Below are 12,498 nucleotides of genomic sequence, written 5' to 3'. Positions count from 1 at the left end.
ACTTCTCGCTGAACTATGTTCGGGCCAGTGTTCTTAATGGAATGTAGGAATTCATAGACCGATAAACGCACGTGTTCTGGTATTCAGGCCTGTTTGCAATCCATGTCTGCGTATTTATTCTTCCACAAAGCTTAGTCACTCTCAAGTAAATAATACCTTGCTTGATGATCGAATTGCTTGTTCAGCACCAAAAAGGGGGTCATTTATCTAAGTTGGCAATCCTGCCGATATGTATAAGCAGCAGTTTGTGTCACTCTTCAGATTCCAGAGGTGCTTCACTGTCCAGGAGGTGGGTACTGGACTGGTAGACATACTCTTACAGTACAGAGCAGGCAGGTACTTGACCAGGGGTAGACATGATCTGACAGTACAGAGGATACACCACACAAGATGCTGCATCTGTGAAAGTAAGACTGCCCAGTCTAGGTATCACATTCACGTGGCAGTGAAATGACATGAAACATCACTTGATGGCACACGTGAGATATAATGAATATGTCGGTACTCGGTAGAATAATGTAGATTATTGAACAGGGTCAGTCTGGTGTTTTGAATTTGTGATACCCCCCACCCCCTCTCATAGGCCAAATGTTGTCTGCTAGAGTAATAATAATTTTAAAATGGACCTGTCTGTGTTTTTTAATATTGGCTGTGATGGGTTTACAATACTGGACGTAGATAGGGTTTTCAGGAGTAAGTCTGCTGGTATAGCTCATGTATGTCTTGCCCTACTGGCAGCTGTGAGTGGTCTTTCGGTAGTGGGTAGTGAGTATTAATTACCTGAGGCTGTTGACCAGAGTGCTATGTATCTGAAGCCTTCCAGGTAACCAGTGGGAAGGGTGCAAATGTGACCTTCTTTGACAAATGGTGTCTCTCTCATTGAGCAAGGGGTGAGTGGAGCGTAGCAAAAGTCAAAATCCCGGTTCTGGGCTGTTCTCGCATCATCTACTCTGTCTGATTCGTGTCTGGCGCGCATTTTTTATAACACTTTGCTGGTAAAATACGCAAAGATTGTCCTCTATAACTCATAAAAATTGGCAATTTCTTAAATGATAAATATTTAAATCATATTGCTTTATTAACCTTCCTGCTTCCTCAAGTTTGCTTGAAAATGCACCATTTGTCCACTATTTATTTCAAAATGTTCTCGGGGGGGGGAAGAATCCACCAAACCCCCCTTAAGTTCAGGCACGCTCGCCATAATGCACTACGGCAATAATTTTAATCCCTCACCACTTTCAAAGGTCACCAGCCGCCACTGGGTACTTCCTTACCTACTTGAGTTACCACTCTACAAAGATCTCGTAATACCCTAAAGCATCGCATGATTGAATCAAATTCTTTTGCCCACAAGATGAATTCGTTTCTACTTCCTGATAACAATCCACCAATCCCAGTGCAGCTTTACACCAACCAACCTATCGCAGTGCAGTGCACTCCGACATCACTTCTTTCTCCTTACACAGCAGTTTGCCCTCTTTCAAAGTCTCTTCCTTACGCATTCATGCACTTCATTAATAGAAACAAGGAACTGTCTGGCCACCAATTGCCAGGACAGTCACATCTCTGACTGTCTGTCCACTAAATGATCGGACAGTCTCACAAGTAATTGCCTTTCTCACCACCGGCAACTGTCTGTCCGCGAGACGACCGGACAGTCACCTCAGACCATCTGCCCATGAACGGCCGGACCATCATAAATGAATCGATAGGATTCAGTCGCGCAAGATCATTCACAAACAGTGACTCACGACCTACGTCAGCCACTCGAATCGCTGTGGTCCGCCCTTGTGCACTAGCTTTCCACGCAACTCTATCAAGCTTTCTCACACACATTTCGCTATCATGAGTGGGTTGTCGATAGCGCTCCACGACTCCCACAAACCCTGATCAGACAATTACAACAGTGGTGTCCTCTACACCACAAACTTATTCCGGGATCTTAGGCTACTCGTCGAGCCTGACACAAAACCAAAAAAATGATATGGATCGTGCGCATTCTGCCCGAAACCACAAGCACTCGACTCTCATCCTGACTCCGCAAGACATCACACAATCAAAACATCACCGCAATCTAACACACATCCCTGTTCATACTCACTCCACTGTGAACCACTGTTCCCGCCACACGGTCACTCTCCAGCGGCCTCCGCCAAACTCCGTCGTTTTCCGTTCTCGATCCTCTGGGCTTTCATCCTATGGGCTCTTTGGGGCTCTATGACTAACTTTCCATCACATTCTCCCCTCACTGCAAAGACAACCACTCCCAACTGATGGGGATGGGTTCCTTTCTACCAATTTACTCTGGAACCCTTGGTCAATGAATCTTTGTTGCCTGCTGAGAAGTGTAGAGGGGAGAAATAACTTTTTAAACAAACTTACCAACTTTAAAGAACCATGACTCTGAAGAATCACAGACTCTGATTTCTAATTTAGTGGGTTTATTACAAAGCCAAAAATAACTGAACATACAGACACCTCAAAACGAGGTTGTAGAAGTACATTGGAACTAATACAAATCCGAATCTGCGGGCAAGACAAAAACGCTGGATCATAAAAAGAATGACAATTTCCAGAACCAGAACACAGGCAATGGTTGCCCCCACATCAAGATCCGTCTTCATTTGGGGAGAATATAAAAAAAGTCCTTGTGTTCGTCCCAGGCTTTCGCAATCAAAATCTGGAGCATTCTTTTGGAGCAAGCGTTAGTATTCTCAGTCCAATCTTTTAAAACTTGTTGTTTTGGGATAGCTAAAGTTGGTATTATAAAGTTTCTTAGTCCTCTTGGTATGCAATTTACCACAATGTAGTTTTGCAGAGAGGTGGCTTCCCACCATCTGCTTATTTCTTTTCGTCTTATTCTCTCAAGCATATTGCCTCTTTGTTTGATCCCAATCAAGTTCACTTGTGACACTACAGTCCGTGAGGATTCGTTCCGAGTCGTTGTTCTCTTGAAAATGAGCATGGCAGAGGCCTTCCAGCCTTTCAAGAACTCATCTGCCATTCTTTTAAATTAAGGCAAGCTCCCTCTTTATCCTGCGATCGTGCGTGTTGAGCTGAAAGAAAAGGGGGGGCCAATCGGCCCCCACGCAGGCATGGCGGGGCCCGGCCCCTCCCATATCCCGTCCCCTTCGTGGTGGCTGTTCCCGCCCCCCCCTTGCCCCGGAAGTAGTTGTGTGCTTCTGGGCCGGGGGGGCGGGGCCGCGATCACGAAGGGGTTAAGAGCCTGGGGGGCGCGGGAGGCGGCCTCTTTGTGCCCGCGCTCCCCAGGCTCGCTCCTCGCCCCACCGTGGGGCTCTTTATTTTCTCCTTTTTGTTGTTTCAGGTGTGTACCCGGATCCGACGTGTGGCTGAAGGGGATCGGGGGACTTTCGTGGTCAAGCGGGCATACACCAGCTGCGGAGGACTGCGGTGATCTCGTAGACCTCGAGTGCAGGAAGTTTCCCGGGCTTGTCTGGAAGCCGCTTGCGCACTGCGGGGACGTCCGCGTTGTTTCCATCAGGACACGAGGTATTTTGTGGGGCGGGCGGGGGGGGGCTGCAGAGCGCCTCAGCGAACGTACAGGAAAAGCCGGGCGGCAAAGGTGAACGGTTTCCTTCGTTTCTTTTACGAGCGTGGTTGTGTGTAAAACGAAGTTAAGCAGGGACAGCTAGGGCAGGGGGCGGATGGGTGACCAAGAAGGTTTTTCATGAAGGAACGTTTGTTTTTGACTTAACAAAGGGCTAGGGTGGTTACACGTTACTCCTGGTACAATCTAGCAGGTATATTGTCCGACGTGTGTATTGTTTAACAGGTGAATGATCTTCTTGTTAGACGACTGGTGCTAGATAAGGGGCTCTGTTACAATTTTGAGCACCTATTTACAATAACTTGCAGAGGTACATGATCTGAGGTGTGCGCATAGCACAGCAGTTTAGTGTCGTTTTTTGCCTTTTTGTTTCCATAAGGAAGTGACCCAATTACAATTCAATTGGGTATATGATCGGATGGTGTGTCTTACAGGGGTGGTTGGTCTGGCCTCAAGGCACACGTGAAATTGTTTAATTTTGTTTTTACGGGGGGTAGTGCTCAACTTACTTCAGGCTGCCACAGTGTGAAATTTAACGCATTTTCTGTTACAGGTCAACAGGACTAGGAGCTAGGTCTGTATTCCAGAGTGGGCGCCTGTTCAATTGGGTCAGGTACGGAGCACGGTGTGCTCATAAGTATGTCTGCAAGAAGGGGGCACGCGAATGCTAGCGTGGGTTGGATGTTTCAGAAAATGATGCGCAGAATGTCGGCAATGGAGAAACGCCTGGGGAAAGTTGACAAACTGGGTAGGACGGTAGCGGAATTGGGAGAGAAGGTAGGAGCGCAGGCCGGCCCATCGGGAAGACCTAAGCGAGCTATAGTGCCGCCCAAACCAAGGGGCGAATTTGCGACACCGCCCAAGCGGGCGAGATCTAAGAAGGTGGGGGGTCGTCCACAGGGTCCAACTCTCATGGTACCGCCGGCGGCACCTGTCCCTCCACCTCAGGCACCTGTCCCGCCACCTCAGGCACCCTTGGGCATCCCGGCACCGGTGCCCCAGCTACCAGTGGCTGTGCCAGTAGCGCCGGCCATCCCGATGGCAGCACCTTTAGCACCATTGGCGCCACCGCCCACCCCGGTTCCCGTGGGGGGCTCGGTACCGAGTGGGGTCCCTCCCCTCCTGCCCGCGTCTGGTCCAATGCCAGCAGATTTAGCAGCCCAGGTAGCAGTCGTTCTCCCCTGGTTAGGTAGGGGCGCGTTGCCGGACATCACGAACCTCACGGCAGAACAACGAACATTAGTTGCGCAGATATTGTTGGCTAGTGGTCAGGGCAGCCCGCCACTCGCACCGGTTTCTCCCCAAACAGGTCCAGCGAACACCGGGGGCCCAGCCAAGACCGTGGAGGTGGCGTCATCCAACGACAATGGTAAGGAGGTTGCCCTGCCACTGTTGGGCGAGGGCGCGATGCCCTCCAGAGGGGAGTGCCTGGCGCAACATGTGTCACAAAGTGTAAAAGAGTTGATTTGGGCGGATAAATACGTTAATATCTTTTCATTGTTGATAGACAGCAGGGAATGGGAATATGCGAAATCACAGAAAGATATGATGTTGCCTAGTGAATGGAGATCAAAATTGTACAAATTTAGGGTTGAAGAAACCATCCTCAATTGGGTGAGGGCCTTTGCTGTGTACAGTGCAGTAATTGGGGAACGTTTTCCAGGAATGCAATCAGTCATGAGCTGCTATCAGAGTAGGATCACAATGTACCATGATAATCATGCGGGGGATGTCTGGAAAGAGTACGATATAGCCTTCAGAAAAGCTAGGGAGTTCAACAAGTCTTTGGCATGGGACAAGGTAGATTCTATTTCTTGGCATTCTCAATTTGAGACGGGGCAGGGGGCGGACACTAGCTCTGCCTGGAACAAAAGTTATTCTCCCAGGCCACAACAGCCATTTCAGCAGCCCTTTCGGCCAGCGCAGGGCGGGGAGACAAACCAAAAGGCTAGAAGCGGTGGAAGTGCAAAAGGGGTGTGTTGGGACTTCAACAAACAGACATGCAACAGGGCACCGGGCACTTGTAAGTTCAGGCACGCGTGCAACATATGCGGCCATCCTTCCCACCCAGAAGCGACATGCAGGAACAAGGGCAGTGGGCCTGGGAATAGGGGAAGGAAGAAACCAGAGTAACAAGATCCATCCCATTATAGCACATTCGCCCATTCTTTTGTCGGCTATGATCCCTTGGCTTAACAGGTACCCCAACCACACGTCTGCGAGATTATTGCAAGAGGGGTTCACTCATGGTTTCCGAATTCCAGCTGGGGGTTATGTCGGGACACCGCAGTGCAGGAACCAGCTGTCAGTGCTCTCCAATCCCACGCTGGTGGCTAGCAAAATAGAAAAGGAGTTGCGCTTGGGTAGGGTAGCGGGTCCTTTTCATGTCATTCCTACTAAGAATTTTGTATGCTCCCCGTTGGGCATAGTTCCAAAAAAGGAGAAGGGCGAGTATAGGCTTATCCACAACTTATCTGCACCTAGGGGCCTATCCTTGAATGATGCTATTGATGAATCAATCTGCAGCGTTAAATATGCATCTTTTGATCAGGCGGCGGACATGCTGAGGGACTTAGGCGCGGGTGCACTGATGGCCAAATCAGATATTGAGTCAGCCTTTAGACTACTACCTGTTCACCTGGAGGATCAGCGCCTCTTAGGTTTCTCCTTTGAAGGGAAGTACTACATGGATAAGTGTATGCCCATGGGCTGTTCCATTTCAGGTGCATATTTCGAACAGTTCAGCTCTTTCTTGGAATGGGCCCTGAGGCAATCTACAGGGCACCAGTATGTCATGCATTATCTGGATGACTTTCTTTTCCTGGGTCCGGCGGGGTCACGGGAGTGTGCGTCAGCATTGCAGGAATTTTGCGCGCTCATGCGCTCTTTCGGGGTACCCCTGGCGCAGGGAAAGACGGTCGGGCCAGTGGCATGCTTGGAATTCTTAGGAATTGAACTGGATTCAGTGGAGGGTTGCTTTAGATTACCAATGGAGAAGATACAAAGATTCAAAAATACCCTAGGATCATGCATACAGGCTAAGAAGGTTACTCTACAAATGTTACAGCAGACAGTGGGTCAGTTAAACTTTGCATTGAGAGTAATACCCATGGCGCGCCCTTTTTCACGCTCGATTGCACAGGCCATGAAGGGTCTTCGGGAGAAGCATCACCGGACACGGCTATCTGCAGAGGTTCGCCAGGATATGCGGATATGGATTGCATTCCTGGAGGATTTCAATGGCAGAGTGCTGTGGGGTGCACCCACGTTGTCCTCGGAGGACTTGGGTTTATGGACTGATGCTGCAGGAAGTGTAGGTTTTGGGGCAATCCTTGGTAGGAAATGGGTGGCACAGAAGTGGCCCGCCTGGTGGGAAGAGAGCGGGCTGACGATGAACATTGGTTTCCTCGAGCTCTTCCCAATCTGGGTGGCACTGAAAGTGTGGCCTCAGGATCTGGCCAACCGATCAGTAATCTTCTGGTCAGACAACATGTCAGTGGTGGAATGTATCAACCAACAAGCTGCAAGGTGTCCATTCATATTGCGCCTGATGAAGGAGATTGTGCTGTGTTGCATGACATTAAACATACTTTTCAGGGCAAAACATGTCCCAGGGGTGTTGAACAATGCAGCTGATGCTCTTTCTCGCTTTAAGATGCAGGTGTTCAGGGATCACCTGCCGGACGCAGAGACCACCCCGGCCCCTTTCCCGTCGACTCTCTGGCAGATTGGTGCCCCCAACTACATGACCTCGTGGCAGCCATCATAGCACCCAAGACAAGAAAAGCTTATGAAGGGGCGTTCAGGTCTTACTGTCACTTTCTGGGCCAGGGCTGGGAGAGCGGGTGGTTTGTGGAGGCTAGCTTTAATAACTACATGAGCGCGTTACACAAGGAAGGGCGCACGGCAGCAACAGCCGGCAGGCACAAGGCTGCAATCTCCTTTTTTGCACGTGCTAAAGGGGTGAGGGATCCCACGAACAGTTTCTTAGCGCAGAGGGCATTGAAGGGATGGCGGCGCATGCAGGCACCGGCCACAGATACTAGGAAGCCGATAGGTTTTGAGCGCTTGTCGGCAGTGCTCCTCGCACTGCCGGATACATGTAGCTCCGCGGCCGAGGTATGTCTGTTTAAAGCGGCATTTTCATTAGCCTTTTATGGGGCATTCAGGGTAAGCGAACTGGTGGCGGCCAACAAATGTGATAGGGTAGGCGGCCTTCAGCTACATGATGTCAGCATGAGGGGTGACACAATGTGGATTACCATCAGGAAATCAAAGACTGATCAAGAAGCCAGGGGCCAAACCTTGGCGTTACACCGGGCACGGAGCAATGTCTGCTGCTCGGTGGCACTAGTGGAGGAGCTCTTGAGACAGCGGGCGCAGGAATGTAGGGGGCCACTGCTGCTGCATGGGGACGGAACACCTTTGACTAAGTTTCAGTTCCAGAGGGTGCTGGCCATGAGTATGGCCAGGGCTGGTTTTAACCACAAAGAGTTTGGGACGCACTCCTTTCGGATAGGGGCGGCCACAGAAGCAACTGCCAGGGGGTTGAACTCAACCAGTGTGCAAAGGATTGGGAGATGGTCCTCTAATAAGTACAAAGGTTACGTGCGGTTGCACATGTTGTGAGAACAGTTGCCATTTTGAGTCTTGACACTTGTCCTTTTTTGTCTGGTTATTTACAGTTTCACGGGCCTGCGACGCAGGACGGAAACTTCCTATGGATCATCTCATCAACTCAGCAACATCAAGGAATTGCCCAGAGGACAAGAAGAAGACAAGGGTAGTTTGGCTAGTAGGACATTCATTTGTGAAGCGCGCTAACACAATTTTTCTTGCAGGTTTGGGTAGACGGAGGGCGGAGAGTGGGGGGTGCACGGTCTCCTTCCACGGCAGGGGGGGGCTTCGCCTTAGTCAGTTCAGGGATTATATGTCGGATTTACTAAGACGACATACTGCACCTCCCTCGGCGGTGATCCTTCATCTAGGGGGGAATGATCTGGCAGGCCTGGGTAGGAGGGTCCTCCTGGAAGAGATTATAGCAGCAGCAGGGTGGGTGGCAAAGCGGTTACCGGGGTCTGTGATTGTATGGTCACAATTGATACCAAGAATGCAATGGAGGGGCGGGGACTCTGTTAGCACCCTGAATCACTCAGTAAAGAGGATTAACAACAAGCTGGACAGGTTATTTAGAACCCCGGTCTTACAGACCATACCTCATGGGTGCATCTGGGGGGAGCACTTTTACCTGCGGGACGGGGTCCATTTAACTGAGGCAGGGAATGCTCTTTTTATAAGGAATATCCTGGCGTGGGTTGAGGACTTTGGAGGTAGGTTATGACCTTTCTATAGGTAGGTGTGCGGGGGGGGCCAGATAGTCGGTCAACTATGCTGGCCTGTGGCGGTAAGGTCATAATCGGTGAGCAGCATTTTAAGGTCCTTAGGGGGGGGCGGGCCCATTCACGAAAGGGGCCGCCCATCGGGAGGGGCCATTGGTCTCTCCCAGAACTTCAGGGGCAGGATATGATATCCATTACTTAGAAGGGTGCGGGGGAGGGAGTCCACGCTTTCCTCAGGCTGGTAGCCACCCCTCACAGACACTATGACGTCATCAAGGTGCGCAAGTGTGGGCCCTCCTGTTATGGTTTAATGGAGTTCAGAGCGCACGGGGTGAAACGTGCCCTGGGTTGCGCATGCGCATCTCGAACGTGAGAGCGTAGCTGTAGGGGATCTGACACCGGTTAGCGACCTGCCGTCCGACTTAATTATTAGAGTGCTTAATTTTCAGGATGTTTAGATTCGGTTAGGAAACACGCTGTACTAGATATTTGTTAAGGTTAGCCCATCTTACAATGTCAAAAATGGATGTAATCTAATGTTCTGAAATGTGCATTCTAAAATTGTCAAAATGTTTTTTTAAAAAATTTTCATTTTATTTTCATATTTTAATAAATACGGCCAGGGGTCCCTTGACCCCTGCCTTCCAAAGACCCATGTGTTGACCTGCTGAATTAAGTAATGCAATTTGTGTAGTAAGGAGGGGGGTGGCCGGTAGTCCCAGACCATGAGAAAAGGGGGGGCCAATCGGCCCCCACGCAGGCATGGCGGGGCCCGGCCCCTCCCATATCCCGTCCCCTTCATGGTGGCTGTTCCCGCCCCCCCCTTGCCCCGGAAGTAGTTGTGTGCTTCCGGGCCGGGGGGGCGGGGCCGCGATCACGAAGGGGTTAAGAGCCTGGGGGGCACGGGAGGCGGCCTCTTTGTGCCCGCGCTCCCCAGGCTCGCTCCTCGCCCCACCGTGGGGCTCTTTATTTTCCCCACCCTCCATCCCCTTGGTTAGCGAATTGGGTGATGACAATGGTAGGTATACTGTTTAATGTTGTCGCTTGATCATAAGAATGGCACGATTGCTGCCTCGGGCGTTCCCCCGCTCACAGGTGGGATAGGCAGGTATATATGCTTGGTGCTTCGCTGGGTGTTAACTTATTCTCTCCTTAGGCCTGGTTTCCCGGCTACAGGAGAATGTGCAGATGTAAATGTGGTGTGCTTTGCTGTGGTTTTTTAACTAATTCTCTCCTTAGGCCTTTTTTCCCGTTTTACAGGAAATGTACAAATGTAGATGTTTTCGTGTGTTCCTGTGGTTTTAAGTAACTTTTTCCTTAGTCCCCTTTTTCCCTTTTAGAATAGCAATGTCGTATTTATTATGTGGGTCTGGCGGTAAGGTCATAATCGGTGAGCAGCATTTTAAGGTCCTTAGGGGGGGGGGCGGGCCCATTCACGAAAGGGGCCGCCCATCGGGAGGGGCCATTGGTCTCTCCCAGAACTTCAGGGGCAGGATATGATATCCATTACTTAGAAGGGTGCGGGGGAGGGAGTCCACGCTTTCCTCAGGCTGGTAGCCACCCCTCACAGACACTATGACGTCATCAAGGTGCGCAAGTGTGGGCCCTCCTGTTATGGTTTAATGGAGTTCAGAGCGCACGGGGTGAAACGTGCCCTGGGTTGCGCATGCGCATCTCGAACGTGAGAGCGTAGCTGTAAGGGATCTGACACCGGTTAGCGACCTTGCCGTCCGACTTAATTATTAGAGTGCTTAATTTTCAGGATGTTTAGATTCGGTTAGGAAACACGCTGTACTAGATATTTGTTAAGGTTAGCCCATCTTACAATGTCAAAAATGGATGTAATCTAATGTTCTGAAATGTGCATTCTAAAATTGTCAAAATGTTTATTTTAAAAAATTTTCATTTTATTTTCATATTTTAATAAATACGGCCAGGGGTCCCTTGACCCCTGCCTTCCAAAGACCCATGTGTTGACCTGCTGAATTAAGTAATGCAATTTGTGTAGTAAGGAGGGGGGTGGCCGGTAGTCCCAGACCATGTAGCTCCTGCATACCCTGGCTGAGCCCGACAAACGGAGATGTTGCAGCAGAGTGTCTCCTGCTTCCAACGTATCCCGAGATAGACCGGAGTTACTGGGGACCGCACACTCATGTGAACAGCTGCGAACCTGCGTCTCTTGTCAGCGTGACAGAATGCCTTCCGGAATCCAGCTGGATTCTTGACTTCCGGGTCGGGAGTCAGTCGGCGGGCGTCCCCGTGAGGAAAATCTAAATGAAGATCAGTCGGCTCAACAATGGTTGCCTTTCCAGACGGGTTGGGGCTCGGAGGCGAACGCTGCTGCTGTAATATTCTACAAACAGAATCTGTCCAAAAGTAAATGAAGATCCTTGAGCCACACCGATCTGCCATATTCAATGTATTTATTTCAGGCAGCAAAAATTATGCATTTCAACCACAGCCGTGGTCTTGATCACATGATCATTGAACATTATCATGGAGTTCTTAATGACACATAGATCAGCGTCACACACAACCCAACATTCAAAGAACATAGAAAAAAAGGTTTTAAAATGTATTAATTTTTACAGGTTTGGTTGCCAGACAATATAATTTGAAATCTCCACACATTTTTTTAATTCATAATATGCGAGTAGAGGTTGTGTGAAACAGTGTTCGTGAAATTTGCATAAATAACAAAATGTTAAGTCCACTGTTGTCAAGAAAGTTTTGTTGTATTGAAGAAAAATATTCTGTATTCATGAGTGTGGTGAAGCAGTATAACGGTACATTTCGAATGCATCCAATTGACAAATATTCTCTCTGTATGTCAAAGACAAAATTACATTCAAAGATGACAATCGTGGTTGGATTGCAACATGTGTATAAAGTATTGATCAGTTTACGACATTTATAGTCAAGAATACAATATATATATATATATATTATCTACTGGCGGTCGCCAGTAGATAGTTATAGTTAGGACCGTGTTTCCATAGGAAATCCGCAACATTCTATTTGGAATAACTTTGGCGCCGGTTGACGAATCCTCGCGAATTTTTCAAAACTAATGGGGCGCTACGCTCCGCTCCTACCCTGAAAGTCTCGGGGGGATTCGTCAAGCGGGGGCTGAGACAAAAGGGGGGTCCCAAAACGCGTTTTCCCCATGCATTTTCCCATAGGACCTTTAGTCCGAGCTACAGCCCGAACGGCTGAACAGAATTACTTGAAATTGGGCAGAGAGGTAGTCCTCAGGTCAGGGATGTGCCTTTTGCAGGTCTGGTGTAAATCTGTTCAGTAGGTCCTGAGAAAATAGCATTTAAATCAATATATATATCTATGGGCGCGCTCCGTGCGCTTACGGTAAGCTTACCGTACGCGTACGGTGCCGTGCGCGAGCTCAATTCTGATTGGTGGTTACATGACTGTAAACATTCGAATCGGTCGAAATCAGAAAGTATCGGCCGCCATTTTCTGTCTCTCGCACTGAAAAACAAAGGTTGATAACATGAAAAGGGGGCAACGAAGAGAGTTGCAGACCCCCTAGCGTTCGTCAGGGGGTTCACGAAGGACCAAAAAGTATGAAAAATT

Source organism: Triturus cristatus, chromosome 1_2, assembly GCF_964204655.1.
Source record: "Triturus cristatus chromosome 1_2, aTriCri1.1, whole genome shotgun sequence".
Lineage (NCBI taxonomy): Eukaryota > Metazoa > Chordata > Amphibia > Caudata > Salamandridae > Triturus > Triturus cristatus.
Note: the sequence above shows the minus strand (reverse complement) of the source record.